Source organism: Prionailurus bengalensis, chromosome B1 (assembly GCF_016509475.1).
Source record: "Prionailurus bengalensis isolate Pbe53 chromosome B1, Fcat_Pben_1.1_paternal_pri, whole genome shotgun sequence".
Taxonomy (NCBI): Eukaryota; Metazoa; Chordata; class Mammalia; order Carnivora; family Felidae; genus Prionailurus; species Prionailurus bengalensis.
Genome location: NC_057344.1, coordinates 117,733,634 through 117,742,964, shown reverse-complemented (window position 1 = coordinate 117,742,964; position 9,331 = coordinate 117,733,634).

The window sequence follows — 9,331 nt, the reverse complement described above, 5'->3', positions numbered from 1 at the left end:
TATTGCCTTCTAAAACCTCCCAGTTTCTCAACCTACTCATATTCTAAAAACTTTTTTTTTTGTCTTACAATTCTGAATTTCCAGCCTTATAATCCCACTCCAAAATGATCTGCACATCTTTTATACACTGTTTATACTAATATTAGGACAATTTAGTACATTTAATTTAGCGCAATTAGTACTAAATATTAAAATTTAGTACATTTGAAATCCAACCCCATATTTGGCTTTAGTTTGTGTCCAGGGCTCTGGATGACTCCTAATCCACATCTACATTGTCACAAGGAGAGGAATAGGGAAATGGCTGTGCAAAGATTATACACAAAATAAATATTTCCAATCAAGAGTCTGGCCAAATGATGACACATCTTACATCAGTGATTTAGGGGGGAGATTGTGTCTGCATTAAAAACATGTCTTATGAAAGGCAAAAAAAGTTTAGGCATCAAATGAATCCATTCTATTTTTATTTTTATTTTTATTTTTATTTTTATTTTTATTTTTATTAGTAGGCTTCACACCCAGTGTGGAGCACAACATGGGGTTTGAGCTCACAACCCTGAGATGAAGACCTGAGCTGAGATCAAGAGTCAGATGTTTAAGCAACTGATCCCTCAAGAGATTCCATTTTGTTCTGGATTTGTGACCAACCAACTGGATGAGTTTTCACAGTCATGTAAGCTTTATGAACCTCAGTTTTCTAAAACGGGAAATATATTGGTGAAGGGTGAAAACTGAATTCAACTTCACTGGCTCTGACACTCAGACAGTATTTTTCTTGGGAATCACCTACTCAGAGACTATGGAAAAGGCAGGGACTATTCATTTATGAAGAAAGTGTGATTTGATGGGGAGGCCACAGACTTGAGAGCCTGCTGCCTGGGCTGCAATCTCATTTCTGCCCTCCACCTGCTGATCTAGAGTGAAGCTGTTTACCTTCTTTCAGTCTCAGTTGTGCACCTGTACAACAAGAATGATAATGCTTGCCTCATAGGATGGTTCTGAGTGTTGAGCGACAGTATGCAAGTGACATGTGCATAGCAGATCCTCCATAAATGGTAGTTTTCCTTTTTGTTTGTCTGTTTGTTTATTTTTTATTTTTTGGTATTTTTATTTAATGTATTATTTTTTAAATTTACATTCAAATTAGTTAGCATATAGTGCTACCATGATTTCAGGGGTAGATTCATTAATGAATCTTTTCATTACCCGTTTAGCCCATCCCCCCTCCCACAACCCCTCCAGTAACCCTCTGTTTGTTCTCCATATTTAAGAGTCTCTCATGTTTTGTCCCCCTCCCTGTTTTTAGATTATTTTTTGTTTCCCTTCCCTTATGTTCATCTGTTTTGTATCTTAAAGTCCTCATATGTGTGAAATCATATGATATTTGCCTTTCTCTGACTAATTTCACTTAGCATAATACCCTCTAATTCCATCCACATAGTTGCAAATGGCAAGATTCCATTCTTTTTGATTGCCGAGTAATACTCCATTGTGTGTGTGTGTGTGTGTGTGTGTGTGTGTGTGTGTGTGTGTGTGTAAATGGTGGTTATTCCTAATGCTGTTGTTCTACTTACTGATTTGAGGAGGAGATAGCATTTGGGTGACTCGAAAGAGAAATCAGTGAACTAATGCCATAGACCTACTAATATGTATACTAATATACATACTAATAAAGAATTTAGTAACTGGTGTCTTGTTAAAAAGTGTCCAATACAAAAAGCTTAAAGCAAAAAGGGAAAATCCCCCTCTTCAACCCTACAGGACCACTGCTATGTATGTCTCTGTCCAAATTTTTTCCAAGTGTGAAATCATATGCACTAAATATAATTGCTCTAATAAAAGCCATACCATGTTATATACACTGTTAGATAAAATATTTAAATGGTGAGTGGGAAGGAACAATGAATATTCTTTGGTTTAATAAGAAAACAATCAGCTTTGCGGGAAAATATTAGTTATGAACAAAGTGGAAAGGAGACATCTCCACTTTACTCCAATTCTTTTTACAAGAATTCTCTGGGATTATTTTTATTAGACATTATTCATAATATTTTTTAAAATTTTTTTAATGTTTATTTATTTTTGAGAGAAAGAGACAGAGCGCAAGCTGGGGAGGGGCAGAGAGAGAAGGAGACACAGAATCTGAAGCAGGCTCCAGGCTCTGAGCTGTCAGCACAGAGCCCGACACGGGGCCCATACTCATGAACCACAAAATCATGACCTGAGCCAAAGTCAGATGCCCAACTGACTGAGCCACCCAGGCACCCCTATTCACAATATTTTAAAAGAAACATGTAAAGCTTCACAACTAAAAACCATTATTAAAATATTCATGTTGCTTGGGTGAAGTAACATCATATACTCATTGTCTAATTTGCATTAAGTTTTCTAAATGTGGGTAACAAATAAATATGAAAATACCTCTTCCAGATGCTACCAGGCACTTTTCCTGCAAAACCACTTACTTTCAGCAGCATAACAAAGTTTTGCAAGCACAGAGGATGGTTGGAAAAGGATATAGATTCTCTGCTGTTATTTGTTACACTGAGTGCAAACTGACCTAGTTATGGTTGCTATGGATACCATAATTTTGAATTTAATAATATTCTCTGAAGGAGTAGTAATACAGATCTACAAAATGCTGAGCCCAATCTGAATCCCAGACTTGAAAGGTGAAAAAACTGCATCAGAGAGGCCGAATGGTCTATCCTGTGCCAAGAGAGAAATCAGAAGATTCATAGAGAAATCTTAGATTAACGAGGCTGACATCTCTGATTAGCCGAGTGGCCAAAGCTTTTCAGAGTCACTCAGTCTGTAAAATATGCTTCTTAGCTCAAGTGATTCCCACGAGTCCTGTGGCACTCATGAAAAACACGCCCTTTCTTCTACAACTAGTGATTCCATCTCCAGACTCAAAAAGCACAAACATCTACCTAGAGTCAACGTGCTGAGCTCTTATGACAAAACAGTTTCGGCGCAAAAGAAAACCAAGTAAAATGAGAAAAGAATGCCTTGGAGGTAGAAGAACAAAGGATTAATTCTTTTAACTGAGTCTCTAGGATCATTCAGTGGCTGTATATTATGAGAATGCAGCATATAGTCTTGCATATAAAACATGGTACAATGACACGCAAATTTAAATATTCAACCGTAATATTAAGATTTTATTTTTCAATAATGTTTCTGAATTATTCCTAGGTACAATAAAAGAAATAAGAAGCTGGCTGCTTGCAACTAAAATAAAAAGTACCCCTAGTTCTATCTCCTACTTAGGAGCCAGTTAGCTACAATGAGGTCCAAATTTGGGGAAGTAAAGTTGAGAGAAACCGGAGAGAGGGAGCAATGAAAACAGTCTTCTCATTTCTCCCTGGGAAATAAGAATAGTTCATCTCCTGTATCAATTGTTTTGACCCAAGTTGCTGTTCCACTGGAATAACTGTCAAATGAGTTCTGGAAGATCATGAACTCTTAGAAATTGAATCCAATGCTCTGATTTGTATATTAGCATCATTAAATAGATAGTTTTCAAAGATTCCAATGGCACCTTTTCTTGCTTACGTAGCTGGTTTTGATCATAGACTATCCCATGCACTTACAAGGGTTCTTCCATTTCCGAAGATCAATTTCCCCCCACACCCCAACAACCTTGAAAATCTTGTAATGGATGATTCATTACAGCTGAGACAAAGGCCCAAATATGATCATACGTCATTGCTAAAATTACTTCAGTCAAGGGGATAAAAACATCAGAAGGTTTACCGCCTTCCAAACCTCAGCTCCCATCCATTGTTTGCTGACAGGATTATTATGCTGCTGCTTGGTCAGTGCATTAACAGAAATTGTTGCTTTCAGGAAGCATAGCAGCAAATATAAAAACACAGCTACAAGATAGCAGGGCCACTAAGAACAATTTGCAGTTGAATAGGAAGCTCTCAAAGCTGGCTTTATGGTCATTTCACAGAAGCATTAATGACTTCATCTTTGAGAAGTAATATTCTCTGCTTTTCTCTTTTGCTTCCAGATCTATATCCTCCTTTCCCAGGAAAGGAGATCCTAATCAGAGACAGAGCAAAAAGAACACTGCAGCTTGCAACTCAGCCTCTCCCCATAAATTAGTAGGCTGCATAAGACCTTAAGTTGCTGTGTCTGACCCCCACAACATTTATTGATTTCGTATTGCTAGTCATGAGGGTTTCAAGGCAAATAGCTTGGAGAGCTTACAGTCTACCAAGTCACAGAATATACAGAGCTCCCTCTGCTGTGATAGAGGTATGACACTATGTGGTCTCAGAGGAGGGTGGGAATGATTGTTCTCAGGGACAGAAGGTAAGTGTCTCAGAGGGGACATTTAAGCGGGTCTTGAAGGATGAGTAGGAATTCACAGGATGGGAAGCAGTATTCCAAGTAAAAGCAACAGCTTGAATAAAATCAATCCTAAAAGAGAAGAGAATATGGAGTATGTGATGAGTATATGAGTGAGGTTGCATTTTCCATAGATAGTCACAGCAATTTCTTCCATCCTATAAGCTCTTCTTACAATGGCATTTTTTTTTAGTTTATTTATTTATTGTGTGTGAGAGAGAGAGCATGTAGAGGGACAGAGAGAGAGGGAGAGAGACAAAATCCCAAGCAGACTCCACACTCAGCACAGAGATTGACTTGGGGCTTGAACTCATGAACAGACCATGACCTGAGCCGATATCAAGAGTTGGATACTTGGGACTCCTGGGTGGCTCATTCGGTTAAGCATCCGACTTTGGCTCAGGTCATGATCTTGTTGTTCACGAGTTGGAGCCCCGTTTCAGGCTCTGTGCTGACAGCAAAGAGCCTGGAGCCTGCTTCAGATTCTGTTTCCCTCTCTCTGCCCCTCCCCTGCTCATGCTCTGCCTCTCTCTCTCTCTCTCTCTCTCTCTCTCTCTCTCTCTCAAAGAAATAAACATTAAAAAAATTATAAAGAGTTGGAAACTTAACCCACTGAACCACCCAGGCACCCCACAATGTCACTTTAATACTCATCCCATTGAAAAGGTGGGGTCAGTTTTCCCTTACCTTCAATCTGGGTAGGCTTTGAGACTATGGTGGAAGTGATACTAAGTGAGTTCATAGGATTGGCCATAAAAGAGGATGTGGTTTCTGCCTGGTTCCCTTGAGACCCTCCCCCTTGTATCCTGAGCCATGATTTCAGCAGTCTGACTTCCCTAAGGCTGCCATACTGTGAAGGAGGCCCAAACTAGCCCACATGGAGAAACCAAAGAGGCCCTGAAAGCGTGTGAAAAGAGGCAGCTGCCTCAACCAGCAGCTATTTCAGCTTCAGCCAACGTCCACCTACAACCACCTGGGAGACCTGAATCAGAACTGCTTAGCTGAGCCTTTCCTGAGTTCCTGATCCACAGGGACTGTGAGAGCTACTGCAATGATAATCATTGCTTTAAGCAACTAACTTTTCCGGGGTGATTTGTTATTCAGCGATCAATAACTAGAACAGCAAGTAATTGGAAATGAAACTGGACAGTCTGAGGCCTAGAGAATATTTGGATTCCCTTCTACATGTGGTGGGAAACAATCCATCAAGCTTTTTAATCTAGAGAATGACATGATCTGATTTACGGTTTAGAAAGGAAATTCAAGAGGCCTTGGGCAAGATGAATTGGAGTAGAGAGACACGGGAGACAAGGAACACACTTGCAGGAGTTCTCTGACTTTGTACCTAAAAATCACTTGAGATGTTGATAAAATTTCAGATCCCTCAGATTCAACTCCCCCCAAAAAGATAAGTAATGGGGAATTGTTCCTACATGCCTTAGACAGACAACAGAAAAGCACATTTGTGGTGTACTTGCTGTATATCAGGCAGTTTGCTAGGTACTTTGGGTACAGCAGAGTGGCCAAGACCATGGGCGTTGCTACAAGAGAGGCCTGAGTCTGTCCTTAACTCCATCATTTGCCTGTCATGTGGTCTAGGGAAAATCCCTTCGCTTCTCTGAACCTGTGTCGGGATCCGTAACACAGGGATAGGAGTCTACCTTCATTGCTATTTTGCCTTAGTGTAATCCTTACATATAGTAACTGCTCAGGAATAATACATTATTGCACACTTTCTCAGAAATGTCATTCGCACATCACTCAACTGCCCTACCTGCTTTAACAGACCCGCCCTCATTTGAACTCTACCTTTACCACGTTACTGAAGCTCCTTCTGAAAAGTTGAGAAATGACCAACTCTGTGCCAAATTAAAGAATTCTATTTTCATCTTGTCTGGCTTTTCAGTAGACCGACCACCCTTGGATTTTGGAAAAAGCTGCCTCCAGCCCTGTAATGCCACATTCTCCCACTTTTCACCCATCTCAGTAGCTGCTCTCTTCTGCCTTTTGTGCTGGGTTTTTCTCCAGCCCCACTTTTATTTATTTATTTATCTTTCCTTTTTTCTTTTTAACGTTTATTTATTTTTGAGACAGAGAGAGACAGAGCATGAACGGGGGAGGGGCAGAGAGAGGGAGACACAGAATCTGAAACAGGCTCCAGGCTCTGAGGTGTCAGCACAGAGCCCGACGCCGGGCTCGAACTCACAGACCGCGAGATCATGACCTGAGCCGAAGTCGGCCACTTAACCGACTGAGCCACCCAGGCGCCCCCCAGCCCCAGTTTTAAACTTTACTATTCTTCAGGGCTTGAATTTGGCTCTTCTTTTCTGGATATATTCTCTTAATGGTCTCATCCATTCCTGACTTTAAATAGTATGTGTATTCTGATGATCATTTTTCTCTTTTATCATAATGTAAATCGTATTTCCAAATTTATAAATCCAAAGGCTACCTATCTGACATTTCCCTTGACTATCTCACAGGCATTTAACCCTAATGCATCCTGAATGGAGTTTCTGACAACCTCACCAAACTTACCCCTCTTCTTGTCCTTTTTTCTTCCTGTGTTAGCACACAGCACCAAAATCTTCCCAGTTATTTAATCTTAAAACCTGGAATTTATCCTTCATTCCTCTTTTTATTCATCTACCTCAATCTAACCACATACAAGTTCTGTCAGTTCAACTTTTAAAATGTATTGGAGGAGATCCTGGGTGGTTCAATCAGTTGAGCATCGGACTTTGGCTCAGGTCATGATCTCACGGTTCGTGGGTTCAAGCCGGCGTCCAGCTCTGTGCTGGCAGCTCAGAGCCTGGAGCCTGCTTCAGATTCTGTGTCTCCCTCTCTCTCTGCCCCTCCTGTCTTGTGCTCTGTCTCTCTCTCTCTCTCAAAATAATAAATAAAAACATTTTAAAAAATAAAATGTTTATTAAAAAAATGAAATGAATACAAAATTTAAAAAATTTAAGAAAATGAATTAATCAATTTTTCTCCATCCCCACCACCACTGTCATGGTCTGAAAATCTCTCATCTGGACTCGTACAATGAGTTCCTAACTTATAATAAGTTCCTTTCCTTCCTCCAATCCAGTTTATGCATGACATTATTCAAGAGATGTTTCTGGTTTGGAATTAGGACTTTTCCAACCTAATAGCACTCTAGGATTGGAATCCAGAAGTCATATAATGCTGGACCTGAAAAAGGTGTCTGTTTCATTTCATCTATACCCTACATCAATAAGGATAGTCTAGGTTATGCTGAAGTAATTCCGAAAAAAGCCTCAAATCTCAGTGGATTAAAACAGCAGAGTTCTTTCATGCTCAAACTACACAATTATTATGGGGTGCCTGGGGTATCTGCTCTGAATTATCCTCATTCTCGGACTTATCCTAATAGAGCAGCCACTGCCTGGACTCTTGCCAGTCATCATAAATGAGAGAAAGAGAGCTATAGCAAAACACACTGGTCCTTAACACTTTCCCAGAAGTGACATATATCACTTTTAATCAGTTTCTTTGGCCAAAGCAAGTTACATGGCCATGCTTTAATTATAAGGGTGTAGGGCAGTGCAATACTTCCATGTGTCTAAAGGGAAAAATGAAAATACTTAGTGAATAGCACTAATGACTAACCCACCCTTGCATTTTATAGATGAAGAAACTGGGGTCTAGAGCAATTGTGTCACTTGTAATATCAGGGTGATTGATGTCATAGCCAAAACTAAAACTGAGACTTGAATTCACGGTCCAGTACTTTTTAGAATAATGAACCAGGAATGACTTGTTCCTTACTCCCAATAAAACTAACTTAAACTTCTTTTTTCTTAATTTTTTAATGTTTATTGTTTATTTTTGAGAGAGAGAGAGAGAGACAGACAGACAAACAGACAGACAGAGCACAAGTGGGGGAGGGGCAGAGGGAGAGGTAGACACCGAATCTGAAGCAGGCTCCAGGCTCTGAGCGGTCAGCACACAGCCTGACGCGGAGCTCGAACTCACGAAACTTGAGCCAAAGTTGGATGCTTAACTGACTGAGCCACCCAGGCTCCCCTGGATTTCTTAATATCAATGCTTTATTTATTTACATAATATAAAATCCTTCCATTGAAATACTTTTTTACCTCTGCTGTAAAACATAAAACACAGACAAGTCAGGGGCCTGTCCTTCACTCTCCCTCACGTTCTGGCAAAGTGTTCCAGTGATGAAACACTCAACATCCCTTTATCCTGTCTTCTCTCATTTCCAGAGAAATTAAATCATGTTTTATGCTGGTTTTTCTAAACACATTGGCTTAAAAAATGCAAAGAGATAAGCAAGAGAAGTATGTGTCTCTCTATATATACCAAACACTCTCTGTCTGGTGAGTCCATTAGAAATGTATTCCAACAAAAACTCAACTGACCAATGGTTTTAGGAAGCGAGGTTTATGTCACCCTCATAACAAGAAGGCTAAAGGTGGATGGCTGATAGTGTTGGTTCAGTAGCTCAGTAGTATCAAAGCTCATAGCTCTCTTGGTCTTTTCTCATGGACACAAGGTGGTTGCAACTATGCCATGAGACCAAGTATAGATGAAGGGGGAAGGTGGAAGCCAGCTGTGACACCTCTTAATAGAGAAGCAAAAGCCTTCCCAGAATCAACACACTGACCCCCATTCTAGCAGACTGACCCTGAGGTCTCATTGGCCAGGCCTGGGAATACATGGCCACCCCTACCAGCAGGATAGAGTGGAAAAATAGGGAACAAAATTATCATTATGATTGGTAAAGCCTAATTCTGCCTTGAACAAAAAATGTTCAAGGAATCCCAAGGGGATAGGACGTGCTAGGATGAATATTAAGGAAACAGCTAACAATGTCTGCCCTGTTTGTTGATTGATTAAAAGGTAGTATCATTTTTACAGTTGACATAGAAACTAGAACTGATACATGAATTCAGCAAAGTCACAGGATACAATATCAATATAC